The sequence below is a fragment of the Stegostoma tigrinum genome, chromosome 15 (genome assembly GCF_030684315.1).
Source record: "Stegostoma tigrinum isolate sSteTig4 chromosome 15, sSteTig4.hap1, whole genome shotgun sequence".
Taxonomy (NCBI): domain Eukaryota; kingdom Metazoa; phylum Chordata; class Chondrichthyes; order Orectolobiformes; family Stegostomatidae; genus Stegostoma; species Stegostoma tigrinum.
The window spans coordinates 57,380,249-57,398,728 of NC_081368.1; the positions used below are offsets into that span (position 1 = coordinate 57,380,249).

General features: G+C 41.1%; 1 long non-coding RNA gene across 1 annotated transcript in view; it reads right to left on the reverse strand.

The window, feature by feature from the left end:
- Window positions 1–1,573: 1,573 nt before the first annotated feature.
- Window positions 1,574–18,480, reverse strand: part of LOC125458632 (uncharacterized) — a 40,068-nt gene continuing 23,161 nt past the window's right edge. Inside the window, exon 3 of the long non-coding RNA XR_007248870.2 lies at window positions 1,574–1,845. This is a non-coding gene — a long non-coding RNA (uncharacterized LOC125458632). The remainder of the gene's footprint in view (window positions 1,846–18,480) is intronic.

An 18,480-nucleotide genomic window follows, 5' to 3' on the forward strand; every position in this document is an offset into this window, starting at 1 on the left:
TTACTAAAATGATAGCATGTAACTACAAGTATCACTGTGGACTTGATCTCTGGTATCCAGCTGAACCAAGACAAAAGTTCATTCTAATAGCATATTCCAAATCCAAGATAACTACAATTCAGGATAAGGGCAGCAGATAAATAGGAATGTCACTACCTGCTAGTTTCTCTTCAAGTCACGCACGATATTGACTTGGAACTATATCACAATTCCGTCGCAATTGTGGTGTCAAAATCCTGGTGCTCCCTTCCTAACAGATGGTCCTCACCAAATGCGATTAAAGAAGGCAGATCACCAACAAATTCTCAATGGTAATAAGGGATGCTAAGTGATGCTGATTTAGACACCAAATGTAAAACATCATTGCCAGTATGACGTGCTCAAACTGTTCTGTGCATGTTGACCCACGGGGATTGGCTTCTTGTTGAAATGAATGTTTCAAAGTTTACTAACACTATACACTTTAAGCAGAATTTAGGCTTACACGTTGTCTGACTTCTGTGTTTAGTGCGCAAAGCAAAGATACATGCATGGTATGCAATAAACAACTGCACCTCCTAGTCGCGAACCATTTCAACTCCCCCTCCCATTCCTTAGATGACATGTACATCCTGGGCCTCCTGCAGTGCCATAATGATACCACCTGTAGGTTGCAGGATCAGCAACTCATATCCCGCTTGGGAACCCTGCAGCCCAATGGTATCAATGTACATTTCACCAGCTTCAAAATTTCCACCTCCCCCACTGCATCCCAAAACCAGCCCAACTTGTCCCCGCCTCCCTAACCTGTGTTTCCTCTCACCTATCCACTCCTCCCACCTCAAGCCGCACCTCCATTTCCTACCTACGAACCTCATCCCGCCCCCTTGACCTGTCCGTCCTCCCCGGATTGACTTATCCCCTCCCTACCTCCCACCCATGCTCTCCTGTCCACCTATCTTCTCCTCTATCCATCTTTGGTCCGCCTCTCCCTCTCTCCCTGTTTATTTCAGAACCCTCTCCCCATCACCCTTTTCTGATGAAGGGTCTAGGCCCAAAACGTCAGCTTTTGTGCTCCTAAGATGCTGCTTGACCTTCTGTGTTCATCCAGCTTCACACTTTGTTATCATGCAGGCACTGAAAGCAGGTTACAGTTATTACTACTGCTACAGAAGGTGAGATGGGTGCCTGAAGGCAATAAAATCACATGTTGCAAAACCATCTAACCATTTTAAATGTAGATTTTATATTTTATTGCCACGTATACTCAAGTACCGAAGTGCAGGAATACAGTGAAAAGTATGCAATATTGCCACACATGGCACCATCTTAGGTACCAAGGTCCCGAAGTACAAAAGGCTTAGTTACCAAGTAGTAAGGGAAAGGACAGTTAAAAAGTTAAGCATTATTTCACAGAACAGTAAATAAATAAATAAATAATGTGATAGTTAATACTGAAGTCTTTTGCAGTTTAAACTAGGAGAATAAAGGAATAAGTTAAAAGTTTGACAGTCTTTGATGAGCTCTCTAATTATTGCTGCCTCCAGGTGACCTCTGCTGTTGATGCCACCACCGCTGATACCGTCGTCACCGCTGAAACTGCTGCTTCTCCGACCTCCCCTAGTGCTTCGGGAACATATCCAGGCAGGATCCACTCACACTCCATGCTGAGACCCCGCCATGAGTTGCTGAGAGACAGGCCCGACGTACTGCCAAGAGACCAGGCTGAGAGATGCTGAAAAACTGGCTGGGACCCTCCATCAGCTACCGAAAGACTAGATCGGGACCTGCCACGAGCTGCCGAGAGACCAGGCTGAGAGTTGCCATTCTGAAAGACCATGTTTGTCTTTTCTGTATATTGCCCACCTGGGATCAATAGAAGTATAACATCACTGATGATAGCCGTCATGAAAAACTATCACAACTCTGGTTATCTCAAAGTATTATTAAACGATAAATTCCAACGTGTTTTTTTTAAAGAGGGCTTACAGCCAAAGATGGCTGTGGATGTAAAGCAGTGGGTTTCTTGTAAATCCTTGAGTAGAAAACATGGAATATCGCAACTGATGAGGTACCAATGAACTTCATACCCTTCAATGGTAGAGAGGCAGTTAAAAACAAACTGATTGTCATCGCATATGGACGCAGAGATATGAGGAAATAACAAAAATTCTTTTTGAAAAGATGCTCCCTGTCGATTATTTCCCAAGTTACAGACATAGTTGTGGGGAACAGTCCAGCTAAAGTTGGCATGTCAGGCAGGTAAACAGGAGATGCCACAACAGAGCCTATAATACACTCAAGTTAATAGACCCACTGGGAGAGGTGGACCTTGCTGAGGCAGGCAGAAGATCACAAGCATGACTCAAAATGAAGAAACAATCTCTAGCATCGAAAAAAATATCCTCATTGCCACAGCTGTTACCTCAACCCTTAACCATGGAAAGGGAACTCCAGTTGACAGGCTGCAGCCACAGCTGTGGCCAACTTATCCCAGCTGGGTCTATGCTGAGGTACTAAGAGGAAGCACAGATGGCATCCATCCCAACTGGCCACCAAGATACTATTTCTAAGTTGCTGATAGTGTCTTAATGAGATGGAGTTGTTCTGACACCGAGGAGCTTCAACTTCACCCTGCCACCTCAGCCCTAACTTGGGGTAAACGGCTATGAACTACTGAGAACTTGCAGCATCACAGCAACCCTATACTCTGCAAAAACACCCAGTGACAGGGACGTACTGAATCAGAAACCTGCCACGTTCCTTCCAGATTTTACCTCAGCCCAGCCACTGACTTAAGTGGCTCAGGAAAATTCTGCCCGATGTTTCAATGAATGAGAAGGTAAGCTGGCAATGAATTGTCTGACTTTCCAAGTGAGGGAGCAAATGGATAGCATATGAAAGCAGGGGTAACCCATTCAGAGGAATCAATGGAAATGCTCAGAATTATCCAGAGAGTAAAGAAATAATGAATACAACAAAAATGTCAGTTTCACAGAAACTTGGAAATATGAAGACTCCTGACATCCTCAAGGTGCCTGGGTTCATATTAATTTAACATGATTTGAAACGGAGAGTGCTGCCAACTTCAGTTTCAGGAAAACAATTCTTAATAAGCTAATGGAATCACTCGTCAGTTTGCCAGCTATTAAAATACAGTTACTCAAGTGAACACTGACAATATGACTGGGATGCATCTAAAGGCAAAAAGCAACTTTCCAGTAACCTCGTTTCCTTGCAGTGTGACATAACAGTCACTGTAACAGACTGACTCAGGAGTCTGATGATTTTTTTTTAAACTGGAGCCTCAGAACCCTGAGGACAGTGTATAAACTTGTCAGCGAAGTGATTTGTTCACACCACAAAAGCACATTGATGCAGCAAAATAAATCTTGCTTGGTTAAAATGAAAAATAAAGTACGTCAAAGGCTCTAATGGAGAAATTGTTAATAAGATATCTCTTCTATATATTCCCTGCAATATTATTTTGGTGTTTTTTACATGGAATTTAACTTCCAGTGCTCTCCTTTTCTGTCATTTGCCTTCACCGTTCTTTCGCACCTCCCAGCTATAATCCCTCACTTTCTCATCCAATCCCTTCCTTACTAAATCATGCTACATTTTATATAGCAGTCCCATCAACACTGATGTAGTGTTGCTCTGGGAAGCATTCAGACGTTGGTGAAGTTAGTAATAGGTAACTAAATGAAAATTTACGTGTACATCAATTAGAGAAAGTGAGGGAAGAAAGGAATGGAACAGAATGGAAACTTTCTCATTGAAAAAGGTGCAAAGAAACTGAAGTACTGATCTCTACTTCAGTTGGGGAAGCTAGTAAGAGCTGTTGGCAATCCTGCTTGGGGATAATCATTGGAGGTTTTAACTTTGTTCGGACACAGTTAACAAACTCCTCATCCATTTCTAACTGAAAGTGACTATTAACCAGTGGCTATTAGAGAAAATCCAGAGACCTCATGCCAGAATCAAGACAAGGGACAGCAAAGCAGGACTGGTATAAAACGGGTCAATGGTGGAAATGGAACAGTCCCATATTGGTCTCTGAGTGGTCAAGTTGAGTTAAACTATCCCACTCAATGTTGAATTTTGCCAATGACCAAAACTAGCTTATTTCTTCCTTTCACTATTTTAATACAAAAGTTATTGGTAAGGCCCTGGGGAGTGTTGCTGAACAAACAGATCTAGGGGTGCATGTGAATAGTTCCTTGAAAGTGGACTCACAGGTAGACAGGGTGGTGAAGGCAGCATTTGGTATACTTGCCTCCATTGGTGAGAACATTGAGTATAGGAGTTGGGAAGTCATGTTGTGACTGCACAAGAACATGAGTGAGATGACTTTTAGAATGCTTGTGCAATTTTGGTCATTCTTCGACTGGAAAGAATAAAAGGACTTACAATGATGTTGCTGGGACTGGAAGGTTGGAGTTATACAGAGGGGCTGAATGGACAGGGTTTTTTTTTCCCTGGAGTTTCAGAGGGTGAGGGGTGGCCTTATAGAGGTTTATTGAATCATAGGGAGCTTGGATAGTGTAACAGCCAAGGTCTTCTTTCCTCGGATGCAGGGTCCAAAACTAGAAAACATTGGTTTAAGGTGAGAGTGGAAAGATTTAAAAAGGGCTTTAGTGGTAACTTTTTCATACAGAGGGTGGTGTGGGTATGGAACGAGTTGCCAGAGGAAGTTGTGGGGGCAGGTACAATTGCAACATTTAAATCCATGTGGATGGGTATATGAATAGGAAGGGTTTAGAGGGAATTGGGCCAAATGCTGGAAAATGGGATTTGGTCAGATTGGGATGTCTGTTTGGCTCAGACAAGTTGGACTAAAAAGTCTGTTTCTGTGTTCTATGAGTCTATAAATACTATGAACATTTTCAGCTCATTACAATCAAAGCTTTCAAGCTTTGTTTAGAGTCATACAGTGCAGAAGGGGCCCTTTGGCCCATCCAATTTGTTCCAACCTAGTTAAACTAATCCTACTTTCCAGCACTTGGCCCTTAGCTTTGAATGTTTCTGACATTTGAGTGCTCATCCATTTACTTTTTAAAGACTATGAGGTTTCCAATCTCTACTACCATCCTAGGCAGTGCATTCCAGATATACACCACCCCGATGGGTGAAAACATTTTTCTTCAATTCTCCTCCGAATGTATTGCCCTTCACCATAAAATTATGCCCTCCCAACATTGACCCCTCTCTAAAGGAATCAGTTGCTTTTTTATCCATCCTTTAAAAAATATGAGTACCTATGCACAACTTTTGGAAAATTTTCCTCTAATGGCTTCTGAATATCAACAATTCAAAAGCAAGGGCACAAAGAAATAGGGAAAAAGAAATCTGATGTTCACATGGTCGCTTTGAGATTTCTTTCTAGCACTATGGTAGCCCGTGGGTCCAATTTGGCAAATGTATGAAATAAAATGCGAGAAAATGCATTATATCAATCAACATCAAAACTTTTTCTGAGCTAAAGCTTTCTGCAGTGTTTGAATGCAATGAATTAATTTTGAAGTGTGATGACCGCTGCATTGACCTAAGTACAGTATAAAGATGCCATGAACATCAGTGACTAGTTTAGAAGAATGAGACTGCATCTTATAGAGCCTGTAAAATTCCAACAGGATGAGATTGGTTAGGTGCAGGGAGGATGTTCCCGGTGGTGGGTTAGTCCAGAGCCAGGTATCATCGTTTAAGGATAACCCTTAAACCTCTGAGGATTGAGATGAGAAATTGCTTCACCCAAAGAGCAGTGAGCCTGGTGAATTCATTACCACAGAAAGGTCAGGGCATGATATGTTTTCAGGAGATAAGTGTAGGTGGCTATAGGGATCAGGGGATTTGAGGAGAGGATGAGATTAGGGTATTAAGTTCGCTGATCAGCCATGATCATAACGAATGGCACAGCAGGCTCAGGGGCCAAATGGCCTACTCCTGCTCCTATCTCCTGTGTTTCAATGTCCTCTTCTGGCTGCTGTTGGATGACGATGGAAACTTTGACCAGCGGGCTCAACAGGGTTAAGATGTCTTTCTTTCAAAACAAGCAACACAACTTTCAATTAGTTCTGTGCTGGAGTGACATAGTGGAATGATTCTGGAGCAGGCCTTCATCTTGCAGTTTTCTTTCCAGCCAACAGTGCGGTCAGTAGAAGGGACGTAAATTATAAGTACTACCTTGATTAAATAAGACAATCTATATAACAAAAACAGTGGTTTTGTAACACAGGGCTTTGATATTGCTGCAAAGGCTATGGAGCTGGTGATTGCCTGATAAATGCAAAAGCTTAGAGGTTGGGAAGGAGTTTGTTACTGTTTCTAATTGGGATGGCAGCCTTTTAAGAAATTCATAAATTCATCGCTACCACAAATACAAGTCACGATGTCCTGCCACCAGTAAAGTCAGGTCACTTCTTTTTTTCAGCTCCAACTATCAACTTCTGCTTCCTTAAACCCAATACATTTATCTGTGAATTATCTTCGGTCTCTGCAATTAAACAGGCCATTCAGAAGCTGTAGTGCAAATGTATGAAAATCTGTCTGATAATCTTGAACTTGTGTTATATTTGCTACTATCTGCATGTCTTACCCGAAAATATTGTAACTTTGGTTATTGTTTGTGGCGCAGGTCTGGCTCAAATCCAGATCCTGCACTGTTTCAGTCACCCAAGTCATCTTCGGCTTCATCTGCATGATCTGCATAAGATAGATCTGGTCTGCAGAGACACAGTGTACAAAACACTGAATAAAGAGGAAGGAAGGACACACCCAATGCTGCCATCATCCTGATGGCACTTCTGTTTTGCATCAAGCTTTGTGTGGACCCTCGGGGATGCAAACACCAAGTGTCACTACATACTGAGGATTTACCTGCCCCAAGTGTTGTGAAGGATGGGTCTAACCTCATTGCCATGGAACGCTCCAAGTTGTTGAATCAGTTTATATCACCTGTTCTTCGTGGAGAAATTTGCAAAGAAAAACACCTTTCACAATTCCATCAGGAAATAGTCAACACATAGCGTCATCAAAACCCTCGAGGAAAAGGACAGTGTGCATTCTGTTGGGTTGTTCCTCGAGCCAACTGTCAAAGTCATTTGGCAGAATGCCTCATCACCAGAACTTACCAACAAACACCAAGACATTGCTTGGCTGGTGGTAACAAAGGCATTACCTACGAGATTCTTCATGTATGCCCGGTCAACCTGCACCACCGCACTCTACCCTCAAAGCAGCTGCTGGGGAGCTTGAGAATCATCCACCTGCTTCTGGTATATGCCTTTGCAAAGGAGGACCAGAGAAAGTTACAGTGGATTTTGTTGAAGTTCGGCCCGATTAGCTCCACGAAGCAGGACTCTGTGCACCGAGGTCTGTTCCCTGGGACACACGCCAAGACAAACATTGACTGTGTCTGGAGGACCATCAATTCGGTAAGAGACACTCTTTGGTCTGCCTGAAACTTGTTGGTCTTCCAGAAGAAGGAGTTGACCCTGACTGAATGTTGCAGACTGGCACATTCCAAGGTTGCGGACTATGTGCTGAGGGACACACTAAAGCATGGGGCAGCTGCTGCCAAGGTGCAGCAAGGAAAGACCACTGCCTAAGGTCTTTCTGCCAAAGCTAAATGGGGGTCCCTTCACTCATCAGACCCTGCAAATGTGTCAAATATGTGTCAATACAGTCTTGCACAAGTAGGATACACCTCTGGTTTGTTGTTTGTGTAGCGTCAAACTCCAATGCCTTTTTCTTCATATGTTACTGTATAGAACCAAACTGTTTTAGTGGCTAGGTTTGCATGTAACAGATTTAATGAAAGATATTTTATGAACAAAGTATATTATTCCACATTATTATAGATTTCTGTGAAGATGTCTCACACTTGTGCTTATGCAGGACTGAGGAGTCAAAGCATTGCTAAACTTAGCTCACCGTTGGTAGTTGGTCCTTGTCCTATCATTAGTGGTAGGAGGAGTGAATGTCAGTGACAATTTCACAGAATATTGTTCTTATCTCTTCCGTTTGTTTTCTTCAATAACTGTAGCCAATGGAATTTTTAATGACAAAACTACAGAACCAATTTTCCATTTGAATGGTAGATTGAAGGGCAGTGCACATTCGACCAAACTGCAGTGAAAATAATACAGTTTGAAAAACACAATACTGATACTTGTCATGTTAAGCTAACTTGATGCCTCGATAAAATGATCCTTCTGGAGACAGGTCCATATAAATCCTGCAGCTCTTTTGTTGCTGATCATGCACACTCATATTTTATCAGGGTGTAAACTCAAGGTAACAAAGAACTTCACACATAAAATCATTGTATCGCAATTTAACTTTAAAATTACTGACTGCTAGCTGGGGTGGACCATAAATTGCAGCTTTTTATGCTCTTTCAGTTTATAACATCTTAATATTAGTTTGCTGCTTGTGTAACAAATGAGATAGAATAGCTGGAATGAGAAGACAACCAGGAAATGGTAAAACATTTGAATAAAAGTTTTGAAGAAGAGTCATAAAGGACAGATTTTTTTTCTCTGTCTCATTTACTCCTATCCAATTTACAAACAAATGTGCAAACATCATGCTTCCTGTTCTTAATGTATAAACATGGTGCAAAGACATATCTTTGAGACGACATTTGAATGGTGATCTAATTTCCAGGCCTGGAAGAGCATCCGGTGCCACAGGGAAGAGTGCACTTCAATTTTCCACGGCAGATCTGACTGACTTAACAATACAGCTCAGGAACAGGCTCTTCAACCCTCTGAGTCTGCACCAACGCATTTTGCTATTCCATACTAAAACTCTCTTCACTTACAGGATCGATATCCTTCTGTTCCCTTCCTATTCATATATTTGTCCAGATGCTTCTTGAATGTTGCTATTTTGACTGCTTCTATCACCTCCTCTGGCAGCGCGTTCTAAGCACTCACCACCCTTTGTGTGAAAAACTTACCTCACACGTCTCTTTCAAAACTTAACCCCAGAGGCATCTTGAGCCTGTAATAATTGACCCCTCCACCCTGGGAAAAAGTCTAATATTTTCCACACAATCCATACCATTTATAAGCTTATAACCTTTTATCAGGTCACCCCACAATGTCCTGCATTTCAGTGAAAACAAACCAGGTCTATCCAACCTTTCTTCGTAGTTAAAATTCCCCATACCAGGCAATATCCCGGTAAACCTTTTCTGGTCCCTCTCCAAAGTATCCACATTCTTCTGATAGATTAGTGTCTAGCACTGTATGCAAATTCAAAGTGTGGCCTAACTGAAGTTCTATAAAGCTGCAGCACAGCTCTCCTATCCTTATACCCAATGCTCCTTGAAATAAAGGCTAGCATGCCATAAGCCATTTTTTTACTATTTTATCTAACTGCACTGTCATTTTCAGTGATCTGTGGACCTGCACGCCCAGATCCCTCTGAATATCAATACTCCTAAGGATTCTGCTATTTACTGTATAAATTCCACCTGTACTTGACCTTTGAAAATGCAAAATCTTTCTGCATTCATTTCAGTAGATTGCTTTATTGTGTGCTAATCTTTCTCACTTGTACACAGAATCACACAGATACAGTGAAAACATTTTAAGTGTTAGCACCAAAGACTGTGCAGACTATAAAGACAGAAACAACACAGAACTTTTTTAAAAAAGAAATAAAACCATAAATGTGTAAATGTTATAATAAGCAAAGAAGACATTCAGCCTAAAAAATCTGCGCTAGTTTTCATATTACACACAAGCAAATAGTTTGAAATATTTGCTCACTTTGTGATCATACCCTTTTCAGTCCTTTCCTGGATCTATTCGATTTAGTCTTGATTGTTGACACAGTTTTCGTCTCAAGCATTATTCCTAGAAACAAATTTCTGCAGCCTCTTATCTCTGCAAAAATATTTCTCCTGTTCTTGATTACCTTTAGACTTGTCCCTCTGAACCTTTGTTCTTGTTCAATCAAGTAACAAAAATGGTATCCCATCCTTTCATCATTTTAACACTTCCATTACGTTGTACATGACCTGTACTTGTTTTAACATAAACAGACACCACTTTTCAAATCTTTCTGCCAATCTCCTCGCAAAATGAAAAAAAATACGGAGGGTTCTTAGCTGTAACAACTCTATAGCCACAATCATCTTCCATGTTGTCTGAAACTTTGTGCTGCACACAGTGGGTAAAACTTACCCCTGAGATGAGATTGGAGGCAGGGGTACTGGGCATGAGGAAGGCCTATGGGATTCCTTCACCTTGTATCCAGGCAGGGAAGACACATGAATGTCATCCCTTCCCCACTGCCAATTGAGGTTATTAAGTGGGCAATTAATGCCTCATCCCATATTTGCTGATCAAATACCCCATCCATTGGTGATTCACCATGTTGGCAGACTGAAGAGCAAAGTTAAGACCGTAAGACACAGGAGCAGAAATTAGGCTATTCAGCCCATCAAGTCTGCTCCACCATTCAATCACGGCTGATAATTTCCTCAACCCCATTCCCTTGCTTTCTCCCCGTAACCCTTGATCCCCTTGCTAATCAAGAATCTATCTATCTCAATCTTAAATGTACTCAATGACCTGACCTCCACAGTCTTCTGTGGCAGTGAATTCCATAGATTCACCACTCTCTGGCTGAAGAAGTTTCTCCTTATCTCTGTTCTAAAAGGTCTTCCCATTACTGTAAGGCTGTGCCCTTGGGTCTGGGACTCTCCTACCAATGGAAGCATCTTCCCAACATCCATTCTGTCCAGGTCATTCAGTATTCCGTATTGCGTAAAATTCAATTAGATCCCCACACATTCTTCCAAACTCCAATGATTATAGTTGTAAAGTCCTCAAACATTCCTCATATGTTTAGCTTTTCATTCCTGGGACCATTCTTATCAACCTCCTCTGCACCCGCTCCAGGCCAGTATATCCTTCCTGAGATACGGGCCCCAAAACTGCACACAATACTCAAAATGTGGCCTGACCAGAACCTTATAAAGCCTCAGTAGTACATCCCTGCTTTTATATTCAAGTCCTCTCAAAATAAATGCCAACATTGCATTTGCTTTCCTGCCTACTTTAGTTTACCTTGAGAGAATCCTGGACTAGAATCCCCAGGTCTCTTTGCACTTCACACTTATAGAACATAGAACTTTACAGCACAGTACAGGCCCTTCGGCCCTCGATGTTGTGCCAACCTGTCATACCAATCTGAAGCCCAACTAACCTACACTATTCCATGTACATCCATATGCTTGTCCAATGATGACTTAAAAGTTGGCAAATCTACTACTGTTGCAGGCAAAGTGTTCCATTCCCTTACTACTCTCTGAATAAAGAAACTACCTCTGACATCTGTCCTATATCTTTCCCCCCTCAATTTAAAGCTATTCCCCCGCATGCTCGCCGTCACCATTCAAGGAAAAAGGCTCTCCCTATCCGTCCTATCTAACCCTCTGATTATTTTATATGTCTCAATTATGTCACCTCTCAACCTTCTTCTCTCTAACGAAAACAGCCTCAAGCCCCACAGCCTTTCCTCGTAAGACCTTCCCTCCATACCAGGCAACATCCTAGTAAATCTCCTCTGCACCCTTTCCAAAGCTTCCACATCCTTCTTATAATGCGGTGACCAGAACTGTACGCAATACTCCAAGTGCGGCCGCACCAGAGTTTTGTACAGCTGCAGCATTACCTCTTGGTTCTGGAACTCAATCCCTCTATAAGTAAAAGCTAAAACACTGTATGCCTTCTTAACAGCCCTGTCAACTTCTGAATTTTCTCCCATTTAAAAATAGTCCATGCTTTTATTCTTCTTACCAAAGTGCATAACCTCACATTTTCCCACGATGTACTCCGTCTGCCACTTCTTTGCCCACTCTCCTAACCTGTCCAAATTGTTCTGCAGCCTCCCCACCTGTCCCTCCACTTATCTTTGTATCATCTGTAAACTTAGCCAGAATGCCCACAGTTCCTTCATCTAGATCATTAATGTCTGAAGTAAAAGTTGAGGTCCCAACACTGACCCTCACGGAACACCGCTTGTCACCGGCTGCCACCCTGAAAAAGACCCTTTTATCCCCACTGTCTGTTTTCTGCCAGACGGTCAATCTTCTATCCCATATAGTACCTTGCCACTAACACCATGGGCCATTATCTTATTCAGCAACCTCCTGTGTGGTACCTTGTCAAAGTTTATTTTGATTTGATCATAATTGTTCGAAGGGGCAGTTGATCCCTTGTGTAAAGATACCCAGTGCCTGATTAAGTGACTAAGCATTAGGATGGGGCAGTTTACATGACAGCCAACTCCTTACATAATAATCCACAATCCCTTCTCACAACCTCATCCTGCCATCATTCATCTTTGGTTGGCTGGTGATGTTGGGCATTCTTTGGGTGCCACCTTTCCTGCTGGTGCTACTTGAAATATGCAGTTGTTGGCCTCTGATCAGCTAGCAGGTCTGGAGGAGAAGGGTGGCATTAGAGGGGAGTGACACTTCTGCCACAGAGTCAGTGATCCAACAAAAGGCTCATGGTTGGTCCCATCATGGGTGATATACACTGGCCCTTAACTAAAAGGGCGAGTGGGTTATGGAGGTTGACGTGGGTTGTGAAGATGCCCATAGGAGTCAGGTCAGATTGTGTTGTCTTGGGAGGTGAGGTTGGGTCAGTGGGCGAACAGGGATTGTCAGTTTGGACCTGCTCTGACATATCCCTGCAAACTTAACAACAATGCCCTCCATTCCTTTGCCTGGCTTGTTAATATATAATGCGAATAGTTGTGGTCCCAACAGTGACTCCTGCTGGACTCCATTAGTCACTGTCTGCCATCCGGAAACAAAAATGCCTTTATCCCTACAATCTACCCTCTGCCAGTCAGCCACTCCTCTACCCATGCCAGATATTAACTGTAAGATGTATGCTGTAAGATGTATACTGTGCAGATGCACAACGCATAGTGAAGCGTAAAGTGACTTGGCAGAAGCATACAAGTCATACATGTCCCTCAGCTCCAACATAAAGTGTTGAAAGATTGAAGTGGTGCATGAATTGGTCTGAGAGCAGGCATAATGACATAGTGAGGCTGGTGGCTTGCCAATGCTGACTTATATAGATGAAGAACCAAGGAAGATGGTGGCCGTGGGGAATGCATGGATGCTGTGTTAAGAAGCAGTTGGGTTAAGATCAAAACAAGTACTGGGCAGGTTGCAGTAGTCAAGTACCCACACTGATTTAGGTGTCAAGAATTCATGCCATCTCGTTTGTTGGGGGGGGGGGGAAAGGGGAGGAGAATTGGGAATGATGGATAAATGGGGCAACTTAGGGCTTTAATGATATACAAGTGGACAATAATAAAACAGTAACCATTCAATGATGAAATTCCAAAGACCACATTTAAGAGAGGAAAAAGTTTTTTTATTACTTTGATATTCTGTTCTTTTTCTTTCTCTTCAGACTTTCCCACCTTTCTATGATCAGCTCTTTGATGCGTACTGAAGAAATTTTTTTCTCTGCTATAAATTAGCATTAGAATATCATGTCAAATGAATTCATCGTGGAAACTTGATTTTATAAAGTCATTTTTCACATCCCTCAAAGTCTTCCAAAACAAAATATAATCGTACATTCTGTACTAAGTTTAGCATTAGAAGAATAAACATCATGGGCAGTGACAAAGGCTAGACACAAAGATACAACCAGTACAGACCATCTACAGTCACTGCCCAGCTACTGAGACATCCTTGATCCTGTTCATCTCCAGGCAGCTGCTGATGGAGCAGCAGCACATATCCTTCCTCCATTTAAATCAAATTCATTTGTATTGATTTAGTTGTAACATGTGATCTACAGACATCCAGGCAAATCTTAGGATGATGAGATGCAGGCAAATTACAGGTGTAGTCACGCTGGAAATTAGAGGCCTGAAACAGGCACAACCTCAACATACTCACACAATGAAGAGTCACCCACAGTGAAAATACTAGGTAAGGCTAAAGATGGGAGATTCACAGACAGTTCAAACACCTTCGACATCTGAAAGATCAATTTATCAAATGTCCAAAATGGTTACCTCCACTGATCAATGAAGAAGTTAAGATCATCAGGAACTCTGCAACTGGAGTCCTGGCTGCGCAAGGATCTGCATCTGCATTACCCTCATCCTTACTGAGCCGAGTTAGCTTGCTGAACTTCAGTTAATCAATTTCAAGAGTTTGGTCTTACCCATGGATAGCTTCCTTGTTCTCTTTCTGAGAAATTTTCTCCTAATTATGTTTATGCATGTGTACTGTCAGATTAACATCAAGCTGGCAGCTCATGCAACATTTCCTCAGAATTGTACTCCAAAGAATATCCTTTCAACAATATGTTTCATGAAGTAAGTTTAATGGAATTCTGACTGAACAATTGACTAAATAAATGTCTACATATCCTTAATTAAATATTTATCATGGCTTTATACTTTTCAAGGAAATGTAGGCTTGTTAAAACTGGCAGAAATCCCCAACTGCCAAATAAATGCCATTTTTCCACTTGATTTCATCAACTTGAAGATGCCATCTACTCAGGATCACAAGTTTCTGCCAGACTGAATTATCAACCCGTAAATCTTTGTGTACACGAGGCAGGATATCTCATGGGGTAATGGGATCCCGATATAGAATTTATTTCTGTTTCTTTCCATTTCTGGCACCACTCTGCCTCATTGCTAAGTGTTTATTGACACAAAGCATGATACAGCTTGATGGGCAGGTTATCACTGATTTGAACCATTGATAGTGAACTTCTCCCTGTCAGTTGTTGACTGTAATCCTCTTACAATCTTCTCAAGAAAGTGAACATTAAGCACTCACTCCTTAGTTTTGAAATGCTGTTTCTTTTCCTAAATTCTCAAAAATCCCCTTAGTACATGCAATTGTTTTACTGAAACACTTAAGCTGAGAACTTTAACTTGTATTTCCCATGCAATAGCTAGATAGCCTGGACCCTAACTTTCTTATTTTACAAGTTAAGTGTAAGGTATTGCATTCTAGATAAAATTTGATTGGCCAAACTTATTGACTTTAAGCAAAAAAAAAACCTTTTTAAAAACACTACAGTTAAAATCCAGACAAAATAAATATAAAATAAAATAATTGGCTTAATTATAACTCTATCAACATGCTTAGCAAAATTATATATATTATATATCTGTGCTAACGACTACTAATTAACTGTTCCAATTTAACAACATTATAATAAACAAGCCCATGGCAAAGATAAATTCAGTAAAATAGATTGTCTCACATGCAATTCTAGCAGCAGGAACCCCAGCTTTTAGTTGTACCAGAGAGATGAACAAAAGCCTCCACATCTGCCTTGAAAGCTCTAGCAACTGCTGACATCTAAAAATCCTGATCTGGGGGAGCTTGACCTCACCCATTCAGGCTGCTTCTGCTGTTCCAACTTAAAATTAAATAAAACACCAAGGCTCTCAAGCTGCATACTTTTATTGCCTTTGAGCAAACCTCTTGACACCTCTGTCTCAACTTCTTTTCATATCGGAAACCCAAGACAAAATGCACCTCCTGGCATTGTTGTGAATTTCAAGCTGTTTTATCAGCCTGACCTTTAAAACGGTAGTCACAGTAACTCCACAGTCCTCAGAGTACAAACAGTAGTGACTGTTGAAACTTTCCACAGCAGTGGAGCACATTGCCAGACGCCCTTTCGAGGCGTTTGTTGTGATTAATCAGGTTTCAATGAGACAATGTTCCTTCTGCTAAATGGCTCCTCCCAATACTAAGTGGCCAATTAATAAGCCCTCTCCTGATAGTATTCACCTGATTATCAGGAAGGTTCTGAATTTCTAAAGCCGGGGCCACCCTCAACTAAACATAGGCCTGTTTTAGCACTTCACTGTTGTACATATTTCGACAAGATTTTTAGTTGGTAGCTGTATGGATGCACAGTAATGCAGTTACATTTCAAGGAGAGCTTCAAGATACATGTATAGTATTTTCTTTGCCCTCCTCTGGAATGTGGGGCATTTCAAATTGAGTGAACTGAAGTTGAAGTTCCAGGATTTTTGCTTCAATATCTTTCATGCTGTCTTCAAGAAGGACACTAGTGTTTATTCAATATTTCCTGCAGAATGAGGCCAAGACATTCCTGCTGGAATTTCTGCAGTGCTATGTCACAGGGACACAGCCCAGGCCGACTTGCAGTGAGGATGATGTTAATTCCTCTGTTAATATTTGTTGATTTGCAGCGGTCTCCATTGTCAAACTTTTTCTGCCATAATTTGGAGATGGCTGAGCTGGCACAAAAAAGTCTGGTGTTGGATCCCCTTGGCAATGGTGACATTGAGAGAGATGGCTGCCATGATTTTGGAAGTGGGGACATATCCTAGACCTTTTCATCTTCAACTTACATGGGAGTTGGAACTTTTGACTGACCAAGCTGGATATGTTCTGACAATATTTCAAGATTAACTGGGTTTTTTGCATGTCGGATTGAAGAGATTTAGAGTGCTTTGCAAAGCTGGTGTACTTGACAATAATTAGGTGAAAATAATATAACTTGGTTGTGAAGGCTTATATTTTTAAGCATTATTAAAGTTTCAAAAGCATAATCATGTATATTGAACTGTGCAGTAATGAACTGAAATGTAGCCAATTAACATGGAAGGCAAGTTCTTGAAGTATCTCCATGTCATAAACATCCCTAATCAGGTATATTCAGTTACATGTGGTTAATTTATCTCCTTTGAATACAACACTTCTGAAATTTTGTAAAGCACAATTTAATTTTGATTGTTGAACTATGTAACTGAAATGTGGTTGATTAATGTGGAAAGCAAGTATGAATGCAATTTAAATTCTGAACAGGAGGGGAACAATTGGCAGCAATGATTTTGAAAGCCAGAAAGCCCTTGGAATCTTTAAAAGTACAATCCTTTAAAAATTAACAAATAATCAAGCAGCGTGGCTGTGGAGAGGTTATTTTACTTTCTTCTTTAAACCATTTCTTTTTTTTTTCCCTTTTTGTCTGATAGATAAAGAGTTTGCATTCACATACGTGCATATATATGTGCATATAGTGATACTCCTATACATTTTGGTTATATTACTGTGTCTACCTCATACTATTATCTGTTAATATTGCTTGGTATTGCTGTGTTGTTGTTAAGAGCAGTTTGCTTCTCATCTCAGAGATGCCTTGCAATTCAATTATGCATGATCTGTGTCGGTAGTTTGGAATGAGAAGCAGTCTGCAGGAATGAGCCTGACACTGTATTCCCTTGGCAGAAACAGAGATGCTCGATTGAGGTGATTTTATTGAATCTTTTAATATTCTTAAAATGTTTAACAAGTTAAATGCTGGCAGGAAGATTCCCCTAGTCAGGGCATCTCGCACTAGGGAAATCTCAGAGTAAGAGGTTTGGCTAACTAAGAGTGAAAGAACGTGTAGATTGAGTTGTGAGCCTTCAAAATGTTCCATTACATAAGGACAATAAACATTCAAGTGTTGACTACATTCAAGAGAGATATTGATAGATTTTTGGATACGAAGAAATTTGTGTGTTATGGCCCAGGTTAAGAAGTTGAAGTTGTTTTGAGGATAGAAAAACAGAGTTTGCTTAAAGGGCAAATGATCTGCATCTGCTCTTATTTCATCTTTCTTCTATTTTCATCAAACATTAAGCTGAATTTTACACTCACAATGATGGATTTGTCGGTGGGGTGTGGGCAGAGCACATAAATTCCAGTTGGTGGCTTGCCCACTCTCATAATGTTGGATGCAGTGTAACATTTCCAGCATATTGTGAAAGTTATTTTCTGCAGAACCAGCTGGGACATCTTATGTAGATTCACCACTATCAATCCTTCTATCAAGCTAACAAAACCATGGAGGGAAGGTTACCAATACCAAACATTTTTGGCAGAAGATGCACTCTGACTTAATTAGACAGTAAAGGTTTATTATGTATTGCATAGTAGCTAGTTACATTACATCGAGGATGCATGATTATCTCAAGAGACATCAGGCTCGATTTAAGAACAATTTCATATTACTGTTTTAACTACACACTGTTAACTCGAATAACAATCGTTGAAACACACTTTGGAAATTAGTACAACATTCATTAGCTCCCTACAGGACAAATCCTTTAGAATCTCTTGGGTGGAGCTGATTGTATTATGTCAGTTAATATTTTGAGGGATGAAATGACTTATACAACATCCATTACCCAGCAACCCATTCCATTCCAGTCTGAAATTTTACAGCATTAAACAGTTAGTCAATGGTCACTTACAGGCCTGATGTTGTCCCACTGGTATTTCACCCACAAGGCCCAGGCCATGGAGGAAGGGCATCAGCTTTAGCTGCGAGCAATGGGATCCTTCTTCATGGATGCCCAGGGTTCCTTGGAGAGGACTGATCATTCCACTTCAACACCTTTTAGACCCCTTCCTTGCCTTCACATTGTCACTTCTAAAGCCCTCAAGACCCTGTC